At 33.3% G+C, this 22,855-nt stretch overlaps 1 protein-coding gene across 1 annotated transcript in view; it reads right to left on the reverse strand.

The window, feature by feature from the left end:
* Positions 1-22,855, reverse strand: part of LOC129217252 (alpha-scruin-like) — a 42,323-nt gene that overhangs the window by 13,890 nt on the left and 5,578 nt on the right. Inside the window, exons 2-6 of the mRNA XM_054851526.1 lie at positions 18,135-18,289; positions 15,751-15,867; positions 10,711-10,894; positions 4,646-4,849; positions 1,810-2,036 (exon numbers count right to left, since the gene is read on the reverse strand). The gene's annotated coding sequence lies outside the window, so the exon portion shown is untranslated. The remainder of the gene's footprint in view (positions 1-1,809; positions 2,037-4,645; positions 4,850-10,710; positions 10,895-15,750; positions 15,868-18,134; positions 18,290-22,855) is intronic.

The raw sequence follows: 22,855 nt of genomic DNA on the forward strand, positions 1-22,855 counted from the left end.
TTACCCTTATACAGCATTCGACTTTCACCTACAGCCACATCGCGATCTGGAGAAGAAAATTTCTCATTTAGATACTGAAAAAGGCCAAATTTTATAAAGTTTTGGATTAGGATGCGACTGCAGATCGATGTCTTCATTGTTCACAAAATGCAGATATCTTTTTATTATTTGAAAACTATCATATGTCGTAATATTTCGAAAGAACGGAGTTTCAACGCATTCCTTTTTTGATCAAAACATTTCTACAGCTGGTTTCTTTATAATACCTTGTAATATACGCAAGGCAAGAAAAATCTTAATTTCACTTTCATTCGGGAGAACCCACCTTTTGTCTCTACTTTTTGATATTGTTTGTCAATGCATTGCTCTGCATATCTATTAGTTTTTATGGTAATTATGTGCAACAAATTGCTATCAAAAAACAGATCGAAATATTCAGTTTCCTGCGTGAAATTTGATGTAACAATTGTTGCACCTACTTGTGGTTGCTGAAATGGAAATCATGGAGGGGTAGGAGGAAGATTGTCTAAAGATAATGGATTCCAATCTGTACACGACGAAATACCACTATCATTATCACTTTCGATGCAATCTTCATCACTAGAAATATCAGTATCCGATCCTAAGGAGCCTAAACTGTACTCTTCATCGGTTTCTGCATCCGACATTATGAAAAAAGTAAATTATTTGCAAATAATCTCAGTAAAAACGAACAAAAACTAAACGAGAAAGCAAAACTGTTTAAACGTGTTTTTGATTGTCTCAGCAGGCGGCACTCCCATCTTTCGCTCCTTCCTTCCCCTCCTTCTCACCTACCGAGCTCTCATGATCGGTAAAAACCTAGTACAACTAATGCCATCTTTTAGGAAAATAGTGAACTAAGTATTCTCAAGCCAAAAATAAATCCGCTCAGGATTCACAAAAAAAAAAAAAAAAAAAAAAAAAAAAAACGCGAATTTGTCTCCTGCCCGAACTTAGTTCCGGCAGGAGATCAGTTCGGGCATCACTAAAAATGCACTAAGTTGTTGCTCGAGCTGGACACTGGCAAGGGTTAACTTTGATTTCTTTTTTTTTTTTTTTGGAAATTTTGTAAATTTAAGCAAAAAATAATATTAACACTGACTTGTATTATGATGAGAAAAATTAGCACCAGCTTAGCTCAAAGACACAAAAAAAAAGGAATGGGGGGGGGGGGGGGGGTAGTTAACTTAGTGTCTCCTCTCATCTGATACTTAAACATTTATATAATTATTTCAATACATTCAATCTTTTGATAAACAGATAGCCATTTGGCCAATAAAACTAATCTCTTGACCTCAAGTGGGGATTCGGGGTTCATGCAGGTCACAACTGCCTTAATGCGACCAAGATTATCTATAAAACTGCATTTGGGAGGTTTCAATTTCCAGATATCAGTGGGGAACAGAACCAAACCCCTTATTTGTGCTCAAAATTATGCTTATGACCCCTCCCCCCTCAGATTTAAGTGATCAATGCTAATATTTTAATAATGACTACCTCCAAAATCAGGAAACTGGATCCTTGTTCTATCCAACTTATGCTGTGAGAGTGAATTTATTTTCATTGAATGAGTGTGAATTTATTTTCATTGTTGTGAAACTTAATATTTTGATTTTTACTACATTATTTCAGCTGTTTACTTGCTTTTTAATGCTTACATTAAAATTATTTGAGGGAATTCAAAACTTAATAAGGTTGCATTCATTCAAAAATTGGGGAAAAGCTGTTTTGTACTAAATTTGACTATGAGGACAAACTGAACTAGACATAACTGGTATAAAGAAGTACCTGATAATGAAGCAGAAAAGGCATGTCTTGAATATGAAAGGGATGACATTGTTTGCCAGTTTGAAAGCTTAGTATGTAAAGGCAAATAAAAAACAGAAGAGCAACTGCTCATAGTATCGTCATCTTCCTTCAAAAGATGGCAACCCCCAAACACCCAGACACCACCAAAAGCATAAGTGCACATAGCATATCCTCGTGGTTCAGGCAGTGATTTCATGACAGTCCAACTGTAATTTAAATATAAAAGGTATTAAATAGGTTTTTTAACAAAATAAGACTAGCTATTGTATTCCTCAACAATATTTAATACATACTTAATTCAGAAACTAGGATTGCATTTTAATTCTGAGTAGAAAAGCATAAATTGAGAAACACAAGTGAGCTGTCAACAAGAAATCCGTTCATTTACATCACAAATAAGCCATTAAAAAAAAAAAAACTTGCAAAAGTCAAATTCTTACTACCATATCATCACATGAATCTCTGAAGTTATTTTTTGCAAATTTAGGTGCGAAGATAAATTACAAAACCAAAAGAAGTTCTTCTTTTTATTTAAAAAAAAGGAAAGCCAACAAAAGCCTGGATCAGTGTGATAAGGGGGGGGGGAGTAATTTTTGGTTATACTGCCATGGGCAGGTAAACGGCAGTATCTGCAGAATTAAGTTTTCAAGACATTGTAAGAAATGTGTGTTGTGTTCAGTAGTAACAATAGGGAAATGTTGAAATTAGGCTTTTTTTTTCGCGTCTTTTTTTCAGCTGAAACCAAATAAGCAAGCTTGTACAATAAAGCTAACATACCACACATGACAAAAATGCAAAATTTGCAATTACTGCCCTTTACCTACATACGGCAGTATACAGTGGCGGCCCAAAATAAAACTGCATCCACATTTTTACAAATTTCTTAAAAAATAAGAGACCAATTGTTGTCATATAAAAGGTATGTTTCAGCTAGTGGCGGCAATTCGGCGGGCAGGGGGGGCACTGCCCCCACGCTTTTTTCATCATCAAAGATTTCCTCAACGTTAAGGTTTTAATTTCAAACCATTCTGGGTGAAATTACCCAAACGTCACCAAATATTGTTTAAAATTTCAGCTTTAAAACTTCAATTTTTAAAACTTTCCAGGAGAAAAACTCTGATTGCATGCCCTACTTCCTTTAAATTCAAAGATGGTCTAAATTTGCATTATAAAGACTCCAGTTTTATTGAAAAAAATCGAGATAGAGTAAAACTACGTTTTTAAAACTCGAACTTGGAAAAAAAAAAGTTTTTTTTTTTTTTTTTGAAGTCCACAAAGGACGTTCAAACCTAAGTTCTTAGGATTTCAGCAGTTCAAAAAAAAAAAAAAAAAATACTAGGAGAACCTCCAAACCCTTTTTTTCCTCCTTAAGTCAGTAAAAGAGAAGTCTGAAATAATTTTTTAAAAAATGTTTAAAAAACACTTTAAACTTTGCAAAATTTCTGGGAGCAAACACCAAACCTCTTGCTCTAAGTTTGCTAAAGATGGCTTTAATTTGCATCTTTAAGACATTAGTTTAAGATTTTTTTCCAGGAAGAGCCTGCCTTATCCTTACATTACCAAAGACAGTTCAAACTTCTTCATTTTTGTTATTATTATTAGTAAATAGACTTTATTTTAAAACAAACATTACAAGGGACAACCCTGGTTACTCCTTTCCATTCCCCAAACGTTAACAAAACTCTACAAAAACAACGTTTTCAAAACTAAAATTCCAAAACATTTACACGAGAGAACAGCAGAAGTCCCCCCCCCCCAGTCACTCAAGATAGCCTAAAGTAGTCTTCAACTTCCTAAAAAGAATTGCCCCCACCCCCCACCTTTAAGCCCCACTCGCCACCTCTGTTTTCAGCTAAATTTCAATAGAAATTGCATCACCTATTCATTCATTTCGAGGACCAGCAACAAATTGAAAAACCCAAGATCACCAATCATCATAAAGAACATGGAATAAGCAGGAAATTTCAGCAATTAGTTTTACTTCCTATGCACAATAATTTCATAGATTTTCTTGAAATTGTTACTTCTATCCACGAAGCTACAAGTATTTTTTTCAAAAATATCAATTTTGTTTGGATGTTTTTGGCTCATAATATGCAGAGTTTTTTTTACAAAATTTCAGATAACTTGACAGCATACATGAAAACTATTATACTCAAATTTGAAAACAAGATTTTTTAAATTGATGAAATATGAAAAATTAAAGCAATTAGTTTCTCATCGAGCATGTACAAAAGATAGCAATTAGTAACTTTTAAAATTTCATAGCCAAATAGATTTGTCACCTTATTAAAAAATTCCAGCTGAATATCATTGAAATTAAAAAAGATACGAGCGACTTGATGCGCCGCATTTTAATTAGTTACGGACATGCAGCTAATTGTGTTAAATTGCTCCTGAATTTGCAACACTTGCTTCCAACCGCTCAGTGATTTGTGACAAAAACAGATTTTTGTGAACGATCCTTAACTATTTGTCATTATCTGAGAATAATTAAAATGCAGTTCATTAGGTAGCCAATGTCTGTTTAAGTTTTTATCATAAAGCATATAAGCTACTGAAGCATTACATATAGTCAGTCAGAGTCATTTGCATTTCCTGATGTTAGAGGAGCAGCCAATCAATTGAAAAAGAAAATTTGTCACTTCATGATGCACGTGTCTAATGGGAAATACGTTACAATCATTGAATTAGCATTTGGGACTTAGCAAGGTAAAAGAAAACCAGGAATTTATTAAAGCCAAATATTATATCAAAATAAACATAAAGAATTCATAATATCATTTGGAATTCCCAACAAAAATAATATACATACCTTTTAGTGGATGGTGAAAATTGGTAGACATATGACAGAACGGAGTCTTTTTTATTTTTCATATCATGTGTAGTGATACCACCAATTATCCATATTACATCAGAGAATGGAATTGCTGATAAACCCATGGCAGGAAAAGGAAGTTCGCAAATCTTTAACCAAATATCTTCTCTGGGATCATAAACTTCAACTGAAGATATTGTTCTTTTTAGATGATAAAAAGCATGCAGGAAGAATGATATTGTTAATTTCAATAAGTAATAAATCATGTATGAAATGAACATACATAAAATACATATAGATGTTAGTAGTTTAAGCAGTGGCTGTTCCTAGATTAAATGTTTAAAGGTGCTGTAACTTTTACCAGAGGCGTATCTAGACCAGACTTTCAAGGGGGTTACTTCTTTTATACATATATATATATATATATATATATATATATATATATATATATGTGTGTGTGTGTGTGTGTGTGTGTGTGTGTTTGTGTGTGTAAACTTTTTTAGTATTAAAAAAAAGGTGGTGAATCTTACATACTTTGGAATAGAGTGCCCCAAGTTCGATATTTGTGTCAAACAAAACAAAAGCAAAGAAATTTTTTTATATATTTTTTAATGTTATGGAAAATTTAACTTTTTTTTTTCTTTTCCCTCTATTAAATTTAAAGTGAAAATTTTTAGGAAAGGGGCTGGGATCTTGTCAAAACCAGTCAATCCAAACCAATGAGCGTGTTCTGTTCATTTCACTGCGACTGCTTAATTTAGATGCTAACACACATCTACATAAGCTAGCATCCCTGAAAGCTAATAGATACTTCCATTTTCTGCCTGTTAACTGTATGTTTGACTTTCAATCTCATCAGCGGTCAGACTATAAAGGCTATTTTTACTAACTTGGTTTGCACTAAAAGTATGAAAAAAAAAAGTGAGGTTCCAACTGGCCCAAACTGTCAAACACATCAAGATAAGCTTATCAGTCAAAACCAGGAGACATTTTTGGACAAAATGGGAAAACACCAAAAAAATAAAAATAAAATAAGACTTAAAAAGAAAAATAAAAGAAGAAAATAAAAATATCTAAATAAGAAAATAAAAATATCAGCACGCTCAAAATGTCCAAAATGTCCGTAGCGAAAGCAGGGTATCTTCGGCGGAAGGCTGCCCATTAGTGCCCTGTGACGTAGGCTCGTGACGTTTCAGAAGAGCGCACTTATACGCATGGATTTTAAAAAATTCATTAAAAATCAATCGCGGTGTTTTAAAATTTGGCGATGTATTTTTTAGTTTTGAGGGTCAATTAACAATATCCAATAGTCAAAATATGAACATTTAATAGGTTGCAACTTCCCTATTGGCTTTCTAGGAAGATTAACAAAAAGACAGTCGTTTCGCGCACTTTCTTGGAAGAAGAGTAAAGGGGTGAAATTCACAGGTTTTACATTTAAGATGAACATTTCAAGTTCATGGTTAAAGTTCATACAAGTTAAAAGTCATTTCGCTCTGTTATCTGGATTAGTACTGTTCTTTGGTTGCTTTCTTTCTTAAAATTGTGATTCCTTAGAAAACCGAAATAAGAGGAGTAAAAAGAAAGTATAAGATTTTTTCAAGTGATGAAAAAAGGAAAATCGTAGAATATTGGCCAAGTTAGATTTGCAGCAATTGCTAACCTCAAGAGGATAAAAAAAAAATCAGGGACCAAAAAGCAATAAGACTTTTTCTTGAAAAAGATATTCTTAAAGTTTCTTTTACTGTCAAAATGATTCCTTAAACTCGCACTAAAGCACTTAATAATATAAAAATAGAATAAATACCTAACAAAACTAACACAGAGGAATTTTAATCAAGAGCCCGCATTGTCTTTAGTATCGATTTCAAATTTTCACCATCATATTCCAAATTTCTATAAAGTTTCTTAAAGCTCTCGTATCTCAAAACCTCTTTTTCTTTCCTGTGAAATTCGAAATATGGATTCGACTGTATGCAATATTCCCACTGCGCCACTCACAAAATTAAACATATTTAACAATTTGCAGAATCGATGACGAAGAAAGATTACATATTCGTGGATTTAACAAATCAATCTCATTTCTAAAGCGAAGTGTCAAATTTCAGTCAATTATCAAAAAATTATCACAGCAGAGGGAGGCGTATTTATGCTTGAGGGTCACTCATGGAGCAAATGTTCAATGGCATTGGGGGGGGGGGGGGGGGAGTGAAGTGAATTTTTGACCTTTGTTACTCAGAAAAAAGTTGTTTCGATTATTTTTTCTTTTTCTTCTTTTTTTTTCTTTCTCTTCTCTTTTCTTTTTCTCTTTTTTTTTTGAGACAAACGTTTCGGGGGGGGGGGGGGTTGTCCCCAAACCCTCCTTAGCCACGCCCCTGACTTTTACAAAAAAAGTTGGGGCTACAAAAAATGAAGGTAAGAAATTAGTACAGAGCACTTCCTTTATTAAATTGAAATACTCAGTATCTTTCAAATGAATGTCTCTAGTAATTTGGTCCAATGTCTTTCTTTTTGTCGATTAATTAGCAATGCTTAAAGTCTGGCAAGGACGGCCATTATACTTCAATAACTCTATTCTGACAATGGTAATCGCTAAAAAAAGTCTAAAACTACCCAACAATCATTGTTCAATCTCCTGTTAAATTCCAAACTTATAAAACAATAAATCCAATTCCCAACAAAAACCCAGCACACGAACTGAAGATCATAAGGAGTTAGTGGCGGTTACAATTCAGAGACACCTCAAGTCACAATACTGTCTAAGTCCACAGTTCCTTTGAATAGCGCTATGGCACAAGTAATCACATTCCTAAATTCTTCCGCAGCACATCTTATGCACACTTAACCTTGGCATCAAAAATTTAAACAATTTGCAAATCTCGTACAAATCTATCTTTTTGCCAAGTCTATCTTTTGCTCAATTTCTTCGGGGTGCATATATTTTTTTGCGACATGGCGTATTACTGTCTGACCATGGATTGTATGGAAAAACAAACATCCGTTTTACAGCCGGAAATGGACGAATCTATTATTTTTTACCGATGTCAGCTTTTTCAGAAGCAGAGTCTCATTCAAATGAGCGGAATATGCGCATCAAATTTTTACTTTTCCCCCCTTATTTACATAGATTCGTCTTATCTGGACGTTTGAAAATTCCATGCAATCGGTGGTTGGACAGTAGTGTGCTGAATGTAAAAAAGTGCTCAGATAAAACAATAACACAATTGCTTGGCTAATTTCAGCTTTCAAAAGTAACAGAGGAGTCTAATTAATTTTACTCATTTTTTCCACACTCATAGGGTACTATCATTCTTGGTGTCTTAAATGATAAGTGTAATTTGCATTACGCATTCCTAAATTGGTTTACCTTTGTATACCTTTGCTTTGTATATATGCTTGGAAAATAGCTTAAATTATGTTTTTTTACATTTCCTATAAATATCATGTATGTTTATAAATGTAAACAAATCAACATTTAAAATGTTTGAAGCCTGTTTTTAAAAGGATAAAAAAAAAAAAATTGAACTAAATTTTTTATTTATTCGTATGTAAACCAAATGTACAAGATTAATTCTTTTCAATTCTTTTTATTTTGGAAAGGACATTTTCGTCTTAACTGGTAAAAAGGAACAATAACAACGCAATGCCATTTTGAAAACGCGTAGTTTAAAAATACCGCAAAACGAAGAAATAGTCATTTGTTAAGGAAAAATACAGTTGAAAAATGAATTTACGATCAAAAAAGCATAATTTACTAAATTGGTGTAAGAAATTTGTCTATTTTTACAATCGCGTGTAAAGAAAGCCGAGTTTTCGAAATAGAAGTTTTGTAACGAATTTGCCGTTGTGATTGTGATTTTTGTTTTCTATTCAGAACAAGAACACATAGCACAATTAGCCACAATTGGACAATACTCCCCCCCCCCTTCCCTCCTTCATCCCCGGCGATCCGATAGCCGAACTTTTAGTGGACAAAAGAATTTGGGGTAGGTCAGGGAAGGTTGCATTGGTGAATGGTAGCAACATTGGCGACTGAAGTGAAAATAATTGTCACCAAAATTTGAAAATTGGTCGCATTTGGCGACTGGCGACCGCGAGTTTTGAGCTTTATGTGTTGGTAAGGATGGATAATGTGTGGGATTGTGCACCGATAAATTTTCGAAATTGAATTAAGTGCAGGCTATCTTTGTTGACGTAAAGGAAAGGAATGGGTTTGAATCTCCCTCACGGAAACTTTTCGGAACTGAAACTTCAAAAAGGCAATTTCAGATGATCTTTAGTGATGTTAAGAGGAGGAGTTTCGAGGCCTTCCCGTGAGCATTTGAAAAAATTTGTCTTCAAGGAGCAATTGTAGCCATCTCAGGTAGTGTTACTAGGGGAAGGAATGAGCTCAGTGACATTCCTCCGGTAATTTTTCGAAGTTGAAGTTCCGAAACAGCACAATTTCAACCAACCTTCAATCATGTTAGGGGGGGGGGGGTTGTCCCCAAACCCTCCTTAACCACACCCCTGACTTTTACAAAAAAAGTTGGGGCTACAAAAAATGAAGGTAAGAAATTAGTACAGAGCACTTCCTTTATTAAATTGAAATACTCAGTATCTTTCAAATGAATGTCTCTAGTAATTTGGTCCAATGTCTTTCTTTTTGTCGATTAATTAGCAATGCTTAAAGTCTGGCAAGGACGGCCATTATACTTCAATAACTCTATTCTGACAATGGTAATCGCTAAAAAAAGTCTAAAACTACCCAACAATCATTGTTCAATCTCCTGTTAAATTCCAAACTTATAAAACAATAAATCCAATTCCCAACAAAAACCCAGCACACGAACTGAAGATCATAAGGAGTTAGTGCCGGTTACAATTCAGAGACACCTCAAGTCACAATACTGTCTAAGTCCACAGTTCCTTTGAATAGCGCTATGGCACAAGTAATCACATTCCTAAATTCTTCCGCAGCGCATCTTATGCACACTTAACCTTGGCATCAAAAATTTAAACAATTTGCATATCTCGTACAAGTCTATCTTTTTGCCAAGTCTATCTTTTGCTCAATTTCTTCGGGGTGCATATATTTTTTTGCGACATGGCGTATTACTGTCTGACCATGGATTGTATGAAAAAACAAACATCCGTTTTACAGCCGGAAATGGACGAATCTATTATTTTTTACCGATGTCAGCTTTTTCAGAAGCAGAGTCTCATTCAAATGAGCGGAATATGCGCATCAAATTTTTACTTTTTCCCCCTTATTCACATAGATTCGTCTTATCTGGACGTTTGAAAATTCCATGCAATCGGTGGTTGGACAGTAGTGTGCTGAATGTAAAAAAGTGCTCAGATAAAACAATAACACAATTGCTTGGCTAATTTCAGCTTTCAAAAGTAACAGAGGAGTCTAATTAATTTTACTCATTTTTTCCACACTCATAGGGTACTATCATTCTTGGTGTCTTAAATGATAAGTGTGATTTGCATTACGCATGCCTAAATTGGTTTACCTTTGTATGCCTTTGCTTTGTATATATGCTTGGAAAATAGCTTAAATTATGTTTTTTTACATTTCCTATAAATATCATGTATGTTTATAAATGTAAACAAATCAACATTTAAAATGTTTGAAGCCTGTTTTTAAAAGGATAAAAAAAAAATTTGAACTAAATTTAAAGGAAACTTACTTTTTTGATTTTTTAAAGAAAATTAAAACAAAGACAAATCCTGCTCTATGGAGTGATAGGGACCAAAACTAGACCACCAAATCATATGAAGGCTGATTTGTGATTCACTTTTTAAGGGAATCCTTGCATTACTTCTTGAAATGTAGCAATCAAGCTTAAAAAAATCCTTAAGCTGAACAACTCCATCCAGTTACCTCTACTGATGCAATTGCTGTCAAAATTAATCAGCACCTGTACCTATTGAGGGCCATGAACGATACATTGTATGTGTTGATATGTTTTTCCTTCAGGATTTCAGATGTAACATATTATACTTTTATAACTATGCATAGGTTCAGTCATTGGAAATGATGTTCAGAAACTAAGGCATAAAATGCAACATACCTTCCATATAGTCCTCGACCTCCAAAAACATATAAACAGTTTTCAAATACAACCATAGCATGAGCTGCACGAGCAACATTCATGCTTGAACACTTTTTCCATTCCTTAGTTTTCAGATTTAATCTGTCAGTGGAAGAGATGGGCTTCATTTCTCCATTCTGACACTTGATGTGCGAATATCCTCCTATGGAAACATTTCAACATGGTGCAAGAAACATAAGGCAGTTTACAAAAGCAGCGCTTTACGAATTTGTCATCAAGAAATGATAGTTAATCCTTTGGTATACTAAAAGAATCACTTAGCTGTAATAAGTGTACAACAATCTTTACCGCTTAACATAAAATGAGTCCTGGAGATGACAATGATATCATGTTCTATTTTATGTTTCCAAGACTTCGTGTGTCAGAAAGGGGGGGGGGGGGTCAATCTCATTCTCACTTCAGTGCCACAAGGGAGTTAAAATTTTTCCTCACTTTTATTTCCAATTAAAATATTTGAGCAAAGAATTGCTATGAAGTTAAATACATTTCAATTCCTGAAACATATTGCTTATTTGAACCCTCAAAAAGATTTTTCAAACACAAAAGCAATTCAACATTTTAAAATGCATAAAGTTTAAAATGAATGAAAAACTTCCAAGATGGAAAAAGAATAAAACATTGCAAATTCAACTCTTACAACTCAGAATATTTTAAAGAAAGAAGTTAGAATTGGAATTCAATGATTTCCATCTCCAATAGAAAAAAAGGCAATATCTGAAAAAAAAGAAAAGAAAAGAAAAAGAAAGAAAACTGCAGTAAATTTAAAAGTAAAAGTAAATGACAGCTTCATTTACTAATGGATATCTTCATTAGCATTACTTTTTACTCAAGATAACTCCAGCGATAATTGAGAAGCTGAAATACAAAATAATTACATAAATATTGCACATATATTCAAAAAAATAATACCCACCCAACATTGCACAATATAAAATGTTGATTAAATTCACACACACACACAAATAAATAAATGAAAATTAAAGTTAAAACTTTAAAAGTATGGTTAAAACTTTAAAAGCCTCTCATGAAAACTAGTCAATTTTAAACTGTGGAGAAATTACAGTATGAAACATGCAAAGCAAAATATCAAACATTCTTTCTATGTAAAAAATAAATGACAAAATTGCGTTTTGGAAAGGATGGATTCAAATTCTGAATTGGTAGCCAATGGCTATCAGATCCTCACAAAATGGTAGCCAAATCTCAAAAAATGATAGCCAAACTTTATTTTAATTTAAATTATTTAATTTATTTTACTCCGTTTATTTGTTTAGTATGAGTGCATGTCATTGGCGTAGCAAAGAACGTTTCTTATAAAATAATAATTAAAAATAAATAAGTAAATAAAAAATATTTTTAAAAAAAATAAAATAAAAAGCAAGCTAAAAATGAAAAAAAAAGAGGGTCGAGGAAAAATTTTGGAGGGGGGGGGGAATTGAACTTGGGGGGGAACGGGCACCCCTCTGCCCAGATACTATTTAGCACATCTTTTGCAAACTATAATCTGCATTAATTTATCTTTAAGCAAAACACATCACGATAAAAAAATAAATAAATAAAAAAGATTATTATAATTATTAATTTTTTTCAGCTTTCAAGACTCTAGAAACATCACAGCTTACCAAACCAAACAGCTTACCAAAACACGAGGTAGTTCCTTGATAAAGAAAACAACAATATACCAAAAACTTGAACAGAATGTAAAACCTAAACCATTTGCGATTCTACAAAAATATTTTTTTGTTTTTACAAATGCATGCAGAATTTTATAAAAATCGAAGCCTGAGTGTCAAAAAATGAATAAATAAAAGAAAGGTAAACAATATAAAACAAAACGAAAAAAAAACAAAAAATGAAATAAAAGATCCAGCAGAAGAAAGAAAGGGTTTCAGCGGTATTCTTTCCAACTTCTCTAGACGCAAGGGTGCCATTTTTTAAATTATTTATGTGTTTTATAAATACGATTGTTCTTCTCTTTATTTATTTTGGAACACACATTTTCCTCTTCTAACTGGTGAAAATGGACAATCTACATTGCGGCGCCATTTTGAAAACGCAGGACGCCATTTTGAAAATTTACCGCGAAACTTAAAAATAACAACTTTTTTAAAAAGAAATAAAGTAAATCAACGGATATATCCTCTCCTCCAGTAGGTTTTATATTTTAAAAAGAAAAAAATGGAAAAACAAACAATATGATTAAAACAAAAAATCAAAAATCTTGCAAAAATTTTTTTTTTAGCAATATCGTTTTTACTTTGTCTCGGTGCATTTTGACTCAAAGGCGCCATTTTTATTTATTCATATGTAAACCAAATGTACAAGATTAATTCTTTTCAATTCTTTTTATTTTGGAAAGGACATTTTTGTCTTAACTGGTAAAAATGAACAATAACAACGCAATGCCATTTTGAAAACGCGTAGTTTAAAAATACCGCAAAACGAAGAAATAGTCATTTGTTAAGGAAAAATACAGTTGAAAAATGAATTTACGATCAAAAAAGCATAATTTACTAAATTGGTGTAAGAAATTTGACTATTTTTACAATCGCGTGTAAAGAAAGCCGAGTTTTCGAAATAGAAGTTTTGTAACGAATTTGCCGTCGTGATTGCGATTTTTGTTTTCTATTCAGAACAAGAACACATAGCACAATTAGCCACAATTGGACAATACTCCCCCCCCTTCCCTCCTTCATCCCCGGCGATCCGATAGCCGAACTTTTAGTGGACAAAAGAATTTGGGGTAGGTCAGGGAAGGTTGCATTGGTGAATGGTAGCAACATTGGCGACTGAAGTGAAAATAATTGTCACCAAAATCAGAAAATCGGTCGCATTTGGCGACTGGCGACCGCGAGTTTTGAGCTTTATGTGTTGGTAAGGATGGATAATGTGTGGGATTGTGCACCGATAAATTTTCCAAATTGAATTAAGTGCAGGCTATCTTTGTTGACGTAAAGGAAAGGAATGGGTTTGAATCTCCCTCACGGAAACTTTTCGGAACTGAAACTTCAAAAAGGCAATTTCAGATGATCTTTGGTGATGTTAAGAGGAGGAGTTTCGAGGCCTTCCCGTGAGCATTTGAAAAAATTTAAGTCTTCAAGGAGCAATTGTAGCCACCTCAGGTAGTGTTACTAGGGGAAGGAATGAGCTCAGTGACTTTCCTCCAGTAATTTTTCGAAGTTGAAGTTCCGAAACAGCACAATTTCAACCAACCTTCAATCATGTTAGGGGGAGGGGGTTTTGAAGTATTCCTCGGAACTCTGTAATTGAAGTTCTAAAGCGAAAATTTTAGAACACCCTTTACAACAGAAAAGGAAAGAATAAGGTTCAGGGACCTCTTTAGTCGTGTTGGATATAAATAATGTGCCCCTTCTCCTCAAGCATGTGTACATTAGATATACGTAATAAAAGGTAAGTTAAACAATCAACTCCCCTCCCCCCAGAACATTTTCTAGATCCATGTTGCGCACAATCTTTCACTAACTTTAGTAGGTCGATAAAATGAGTACGAAGCAAGCTTAAAAAGTAAACCCTGGCGATTCCCTAATCGGTAGACAGCCTAATCAGAACATGTGCCTTGCACTTCAAAGCCCATGGTCTCGTAATCAGAGATGGGTACATTAGACCTCCCCCATGGGCTGTTGTGCCACTTAGTTTAGAAACCTAAAATATAGATACCTATGCCCCAAGCAAATCAGATGCAAGTAAATGTAAGCTAGCCTTGTCGCCAAAAATAATTTTACATCTCTGTAAACAGTAACAAGTTCTTTCCAAAACTAAATGTGCCTATCCTTCCACTCTGCTTTTGATTTTTTAACATTAGCTGTCCCTCAGTTGTTTAACCAGCATACAAGGATGTCATATGGTGTTCACATCTTTTTTAACCATCCCTTTCTTTTGATATTACAAAATTCTATTCTAGTTTCCACCATAAACACTGGGGCTGTTATTTTTGTAATAACATTTCTCAACTAAGCAGTAAACTACCGCCCAGAGCCAAGGCTAAGGTAGAGCAATATGATATCTGCCCAAGCTTGGTTATTGTCTATTCCAGACTGATGAGTCCATAACAAGAACAAAACTGCAGTCTCGGATGGCATAATGGGGTTGTCAGTGTATTGTACGTACTTTTCAATTTTTTTTATTTTTAGTACAATGCTCAGAAAACCTTGGTTACTACAGATTTTTCTTTCTTTTTTCTTTTTTTTGTTTGTCTTTGGCTTCAAAAAAAAAAAAAAAAAAAAAACATAGCTAAAATTTCCTTCTCTAATGTAAAAAGAACACTTCTGCTTAAAATAGTTCAAGGAGAATATAGAAGCTGTACAAGGCTATAAAATGGAGCAGTTGTCTCCAATGTAAAAAATTTTGTGCTTCTATTAAGACATAAATTAGTAGATTAGATAGATCACTGCTGTTTACTGTTTTAAACTTAAACCCACAACTTAGGGATGTTTTAAGGATCATGAGCACTACAGTTGTTTCTTATTAATTTTAATCTTTCTCACAACAAAAACAGCTAATTCTCGTTTTAGCGAAGTCCATTACAGCAGTCTATTAAATCTTGTTCTGGTGAAGGCTTTGGTAATCCCTAACTCAAATTACATAGGAGAAAAGTCATCTTTTGTAATATCAGTATAAAAAAAAATAATTACAACAAAATGATTTCACTGCTCCTGGGACCTCCTCAAAACGGGATTCAGCTGTAATGCATATTTATCATTTCGAACATTTAAAAAAGTGAATATTTTTGCTTCATGTAAATTCATACAGAATACAATTTTTATGTATAAACAATGTCAAAAAACAGGGAAATCACATCATCACCATTTGAATTGAAACAAAATCCAAATAAATAAAATTTGCAACAATTGAAGAATACTCATTAACATATACGCTCAATGAAACAGGTTTTATTTATTTAGTAGTTATTTTGAAAATATGCCCATAAAGAGCAACAAAGTGTACCTGCAAATTGAAAACAGAATATATTTCACTTACCACTAATATATGCATACAAGCCAACCACACTAACTGCATGGTAGCATTTAGGTTCTAACATAGATCCCCAGTAGTAAAAGTCTCCAGAATCAAGAAAGTATTGAAATATTGAGCAACCTGTAAAAACATGCATTTTGCATGAAAATAGTAGAAATGAAAATGTGTGGCAGGGAAATTTTAATATAAACAATTAGAGAATGATTTCTTCAAAAAATAGACAATATATATGACAAAAAGAACATTTCACACAAAAATTTAAAACTTTATATGTAAATTTATCTAAATGTGATCTTATTACTGTTAATAATACTTAGGAAAACATTTTAGAAGGTTTATGGTCCCGAGATTAATTTCGAGAGTATTCTTCAACTGAGAAATATACATCAATAGAATCAAGAATTGACAATAAAATATCCAAACATTGAATGCGAGTTAAGGAAAGAAATATTTGAGAGCAAATACTGACAACAATGAAAATTTATTGATATTTGTCTAGAAACTCATAGCCTTTTATAATTTACCAATATTTAAAAGGTACAATAATACAATCATTTAATATACAGGAAACTACCGATTATCCGCGGAATAGAGTGGCACAGTAACCCCAGATAAGCGAAAACCGTGGATAATCCGAATAAAATGTAAAAAACGATACAACAGATGAAAAATATGAATAACACTCACACATACATTTAAATTATAGCTAGAAACATTGCTAAATGGCATCTACTAACACTAAATATAAACCAGCTGATGTGTGTATCACATGACTTCCTTTTACTCCACTTTAATGTCATTTCCCCATTACTGGCAATTTTAATGTGATTCAATAGTTTACTCTCTAAATATCTCCAACAGTGGCCAAATGGAAACAGATTAAAAACAAAAATAAAAAAATGACCAAATTTGTTGCCGAATAGGCGACTAAAAGATTGGTGATATATATCGCCAAGTGTCCGCGAAATTATAATACCACTTGAGTTTACATCAAAATTAACAATGATTTCCACCCAAAAAGTGACAAGAAAAAAACCCTTTAGAAACACCCGAATGCAACCAAAAGGGGAGGTGCACAACTAGACTCCACTAGGAGTCTACGTACCAAATTTCAACTTTCGAGGACTTACTGTTCTTGAGTTATACGACATATATACGCACATACTGACATATGCACATACATACGTACATACAGACGTCATGAGAAAATTCGTTGTAATTAACTCAGGAATCATCATTATGGATATTTCGCATGTTTATACGTTCTTAGGCACTTATCCACCTGTAGTTGAGTCGAAAAAAAAACTCAACATTCATTCGGGGGTGAGTAAAAGGGAAATTAAGGCTGATTTTTGAGTGAAATTTTTTTTGCGAATACAATACTTCCTTTTTTGTAAAAGGAAGTAAAAAAACCTACTTTACAAAATTAGGTTTTGTAAGAGGAAGAATAGTCTCTTCCATGTAAAAAATAACATGGAAGAGAGCCAACCATGTTTGGTTGGCTCTCTTGGCTCCCTTAAGAGGATTTTCGCCACCAGCTCATGTGATTCCTATTCCGGGCTGATGAGTGCTAAAAAGCACGAAACTGCAGTCCTCGGATGGAATAACTGAGCTTGTGGTGTATTTTATGGATTTCTGCCTTAGTGCCCTGCAGGGGCGTAGCTAAGGGGGGGGGTTTTGGGGACAAAACCCCCCCCGAAAAGTTAGTCTCAAAAAAAAAAAAGAGAAAAAGAAGAGAGAAGAGAAAGAGATATATATATATATATATATATATATGTGTATATTATGTATGTATAAATATATATATATGTATATATATATATATATATATATATATATATATATATATATATATATATATATATATATAAGAAGTAACCCCCCCCCCCGAAAGTCGGGTCTAGCTACGCCACTGGTGCCCTGGCTTAGGGCGGTAACTTACTACCAAATGCCACTAATTGCAGGAAACTGAATGTAACATATGTTATTCATTACAGTATCGGTTCATGGCTTAATTTGGTGGGTGGGCCTGCAGCTATCAGGGATGCCCCGATGGGAGGTCACTGGAACCTCCCAAAAGCTTCCTTATTTGGCAAATTTGGAGACCATATAGCCTTATTTGTGCCTAATATATCTTCTAATTATGTTTAAGTATGTATGCAAGCTCATATTATATCATAAGGTTCAGTTCGTAGTTTCATTTTGCAAATTGAGAACTCAACCTCTCTCCTCCCAAAAAATTTAGTTTGTGGCACCTCTGGCGTTTTTTTTTTTTCTCCAAATCTTAAGAGCTCAAATCGATAATTGACAATCCGAAAAGAGATACTCGATCCATAGGATTACATATTCATAGTTTTTCTTGTGAAACATAAATTATTAATAAATACCTAAAATTGAAGCTTCCAGCCAGTTATTAACATTTTTCTTTATATCTAAGCCTCCGAATATTAAAATGGAGTCTTCATCGTTTTTGAGATCCAATGGTGATGGTGGAATATCCAAAAAGTAAGGTGCAGTATTCCAAGGTTGATTCATATCAGATCTAAAAGTAGCCAAAATGTCTTTCGAGTTTTAAAATTTTTGTGACAAGCAAATTATTTGTAAAATTTGTGAATCAAAACATATAAATACTAATTAGAACATTCAAAACATATTATATATTTTTGCTGTACATTATTAAACAGGGTTCAAATTTATTTTGATTGTTCAATATTGCCATGGTTTCTGAATAATTCCTCAGTTAATTATTGGAATCAAACAAAAGTTAATCTAAGGTTGCATATATGTCAAAATAACTTTCAATTGTCAAAAACATCAAAATATTTCCAAGATGCAAAAGGATTGAAATCTCTATCACTCAAAGCAATTTTCTTGATGCTGCAAATCAAACACATGTCAGAAGATTGCACTGGTGATTTTTATTTTTACTTTTATTTAAGCACAATTCAATGATTTTTGAAAGAATTTAAGCGTTAAAACACTTTTTCAAGGCTTCAAAACTTTTTCAAAGTTTTCAAGCACGTGAAAATAAACTTTATTTCCAGGCACTTTTCAAGGTTTTTCAAGGGCGTACGAGCCCAAAATTGACATCATCAAATATTAAATGGACAATTTTTTTTAACTTCAAATTGAAAACAAGGGTCGTCATCATTTGACCTCAAGAGTTATGACATATCACAAGTTTAATTGACATACATTATTTTAGACGCCTCATAGCGATTCTTGATCATATAGCAGAAAATATTAATTCTGTAATTACTGTAAATTCAGTAGTTCTTTTACAATCGCAAAACAAACAAATAATCGGAAAACTCAATTTTTGAAGAAATGAGACAAAACTTTTTTCAAGACAATATGGAAGATCCTATTTTAAAAAAGGGGGCAAAGAATGATGTAACAAGACTCTAATGTATGTTTATATAAGTTATATGTGTTGAGAAAACAAGCTGGTTATGAAGAAAAAAAAAGGGCTGCCAATAGTTGAGTTCCTTATGCAGGTAACACTAACTTTTCTTCCCCTTATGTATCTAAGGTACTTTTCCTATTAATAAATTTTTGGTGGCATTTCGTTTTCTTACTGGAAAGTTACCAACCAAGTTTGATTTTGAATAGATAATATTTCTGAACAAAAGACTTTAAAAACAAAACACTTCCCATTAGAATAAGAGAGATCTGGACAAAAGAAAGAAAATAGAATGATTTCATAAGGGTGAAAATGTATTTACATGTTAGTTTTATCATTGAAACATATCTTAAAGATGAACTACACTTAATATCTTCGTTTTTATGGTGTCTTTGATGTGTACGATCACAGCTCCGAACTAAAAAAAAAGGTAGTTACAAGTCGATTTTTTTTCATTTCATTATTTTTCTTTTTTTTATTTTTGTCGATTAGAATGGCAAAAATGTTGTCGGTAGTCTTTTCAAATAGCAGTTTGCACAAAGCTGAGCAGCTAAGACCAGCTATGCAACAACAGCATGCTCTCATATATCCTTTCTTGCTCTAACATGAGAGAAATCTGAAAAAGACGGGTGAGGCTGATTCGTTTAATGTTGCGATTGGTGACGAACCAATCACAAAATTTACGTTAGTCTTCGACCACCTCAACTCTGAGGCATCCTTTTCCTCTGCCAACCATTGATTTACTTGTCGGTACCTGCGATATGAATGGAATGAAGCAACTCTTTTGGTTGAAGAATAACAAAGACGGTTCACAGTTGCATTACATGCTGCTTTGACAAACAGGTGGAACTGAATACTGTTGCAGGATATCGGTGCATGCCTTATTTCCATACAGAAGAACTAGCTCCATCTCGACAGCTTCTGCTAAAGCTTCATGACTTACTTCAGGAAGTGAAGTTATGGTGGCCTGGTCAACCCAACACCAGTTCGCTTGAGAAACACCTCACAGTTTCGTTTTTTCTCAGCCAGACATGGGAAGATGTGGTGTCACATTCACTAACTGCGTGAAGGAAGAGTACGAATCTAAGAATTATTCCTATTTTCCTCGCTTGGTAAAATAATTATAAAGCTGAATACAAATTAACTGGATTTTGGCACCTTTCTGGATGAAATATTTTGAACGTTTGAGACAAAAAAAGAAAAAACAAAAACAAGTAGATCCATATAATCTCCATCAACGATCACAATCTGTTGAGATGTACTTTTTCCAATGGCGGTTCGGATAATGTTTCAATCTGTTGCTCTTGTTTTTTTTTTTTTCTTTTTAGGGGGTGGGGGGTTAAGGCCCTCAAGTCCAAACCTAGGAAGCAACTCGTTCGTGACGTGTCGTTTATTACACGCTTTGAAAAAGTTTCTTTTGGAGCACTCTGATGTTGAGAAGTCAAGTATAATCATATTGCTCTAGTGCCCAGTCGTTCTGCTGAATTCAAAGACAGTACAAACGTTCCAGAGTCATTCAAGTTCTCCAATAAAGTTTAACAGTAACACAATTCATTAAACTCACCAAAAAAGCACACAGCTGAGTTGTTTAATATGTTACAGCTATGAATTTCCTCTTTTAGGCTCTCCATCAGTTTCATTAGAACCTGTTCATTACACAAATATGCTCACAATCTAGGCAACAATTTATTGATTCGCAAAATCCGTTAAAATTTTTTCAGTGTGCATAAAGAATCCTTTGAATACATTCCCTTTTTCAGATCTCTTATAAATATAGGCAAGCATTTTTTGCATTGAAATAGATACCTGCTAGTGAAAAAAATGGAAGCATTTTGGTTAATGTTTCCAAGTGTATCTCTATTTTCCATTCTTTTTGCGTGAGAAGTAGAGTCCTTCGATAATATTTCACTTAAGGTGTAAAGAAAAGCCCTTTTTATTCTAGGTTTCTCGCCACAGCTTTACGTTGATATGATGAATCTGGACAGCTTCATTTTCATTGCAAAAAGAATGAGTGAACTCTCATTCGCATTTAATCTTTGTTTTGCTGCTCATCCATCTTTGGATAAGTGAATCTCATAACAAATTCGTCTGATATCAAAAAATATTCTGTATTCAAAACAAAACTTGGTAACTTTCCAGTCGAAAAATGAAATGCCACCAAAAAGTCATTAATGCGAAAAGTACCTATAGATACATAAGGGGTAGAAATGTTAGTGTTACCTGCATAAGGAACTCAACTATTGCCAGCCCTTTTTTTTTCTTCATAACCAGCTTGTTTTCTCAACACATATAACATATAAACATACATTAGAGTCTTATTATATCATTATTTGCCCTCTTTTTTAAAATAGGATCTTCCATATTGTCATGAAAAAAGTTTTGTCTCATTTCTTCAAAAATTGAATTTTCCAATTATTTGTCTCTTTTGCGATTGTTAAAGAACAACTGAATTTACAGACTTTATTTTTGCCATAAATGAAAGCGAATGAAATTTACTGTAACATTACATCTAGTTTTTTTTTCTTGTAGAGTAGGAATTTATCACGATATTTGGCTTGAAATGTGATCAAAGCATATTTTTATTTTTTGCCAAAAATAGCAAATTTTCGAAGTACGATATCTTCTAAACTATTGGTCGTACAGAGTGCAGCCTGAGCTTAAATTGTTCATAATTTAGTGTGCTTTAAAACGGGTGCTAACATTTAGCATCAAAAGTTGTATAGTTCAGAAGTTAAAAAGGAAAAACTGAAAAAAGTTCGAAAGTTTCGCAGTTTTTCGCAAATTACGCAGCGAGCACAGGTTTTTGAAAACTGCTTAGGTTTACACTAAACTAACTGACCCAAACAACATATTAAAAAATCATAACTACATCGTGTTTTGCGATTTTAGTCCCTTTTTTGTATAATAGGACTGGACCAGCAGGGTTGAACCAACTGTAGACAACTAATGCCTCATAAACTGTGCCACAATCGGGTGTGTTTTGCAGAAATTTTGTCTCCCACATTACTACACAAACAATCCTCTTTTTTTTCTTCAGGAGAGGCTGTCTAATGCACTTTTACTTCATTTTTCTAAGTTTTAATCAGTTACTCTTTTTAAAAAGAATTTTTTTTTTTTTTTTGTATTTTTAAGATTTAGTGTCAAAATGTGTCTTTTTTTTTTTTTCAAGAAATTTCGGTGGGAATCCTGACTTATATTTTAGCCACCCAATATACAACTTAATGACAGTAACAATATAACCTTTTTGAAAGTCATTGTACCCTTCTTATATTGCAGCGTTTCTTACATTGTGTTCCGCGGAACCCCAGGGTACCACGGAGCTCTCTCAGAGGTTCCATGACATTTTCTTTTGACACCTTTCAAATCTGTCACTTAAAAAATCGACAAAAATAACGCCTTTTCAAAAATACATTTACTGTCACTTTCGCATCTAATCTAAGCATTAAATTCAAGATCAATCTCAAAACGCCTATTTTTCACCTAATATCTCCAAAGATAGCATAAAATTGCATTTTAAAATCTTTAATTTTTGAAAAAGTTTCAGAAGAAGATATTGACTCCCTAATATCGCCAAAAATAGTTTAAAAGTGGCTTCAATGTTGAACAAATTTCTGGAAAACACCCCAAATCCCTCTCCTACAACATTTCCAAATATTGCCATAAATTACGATTTTTGACATCAATTTCAAATATTTTATCCTCGGT

This window comes from Uloborus diversus, chromosome 2, assembly GCF_026930045.1.
Source record: "Uloborus diversus isolate 005 chromosome 2, Udiv.v.3.1, whole genome shotgun sequence".
Taxonomy (NCBI): Eukaryota; Metazoa; Arthropoda; class Arachnida; order Araneae; family Uloboridae; genus Uloborus; species Uloborus diversus.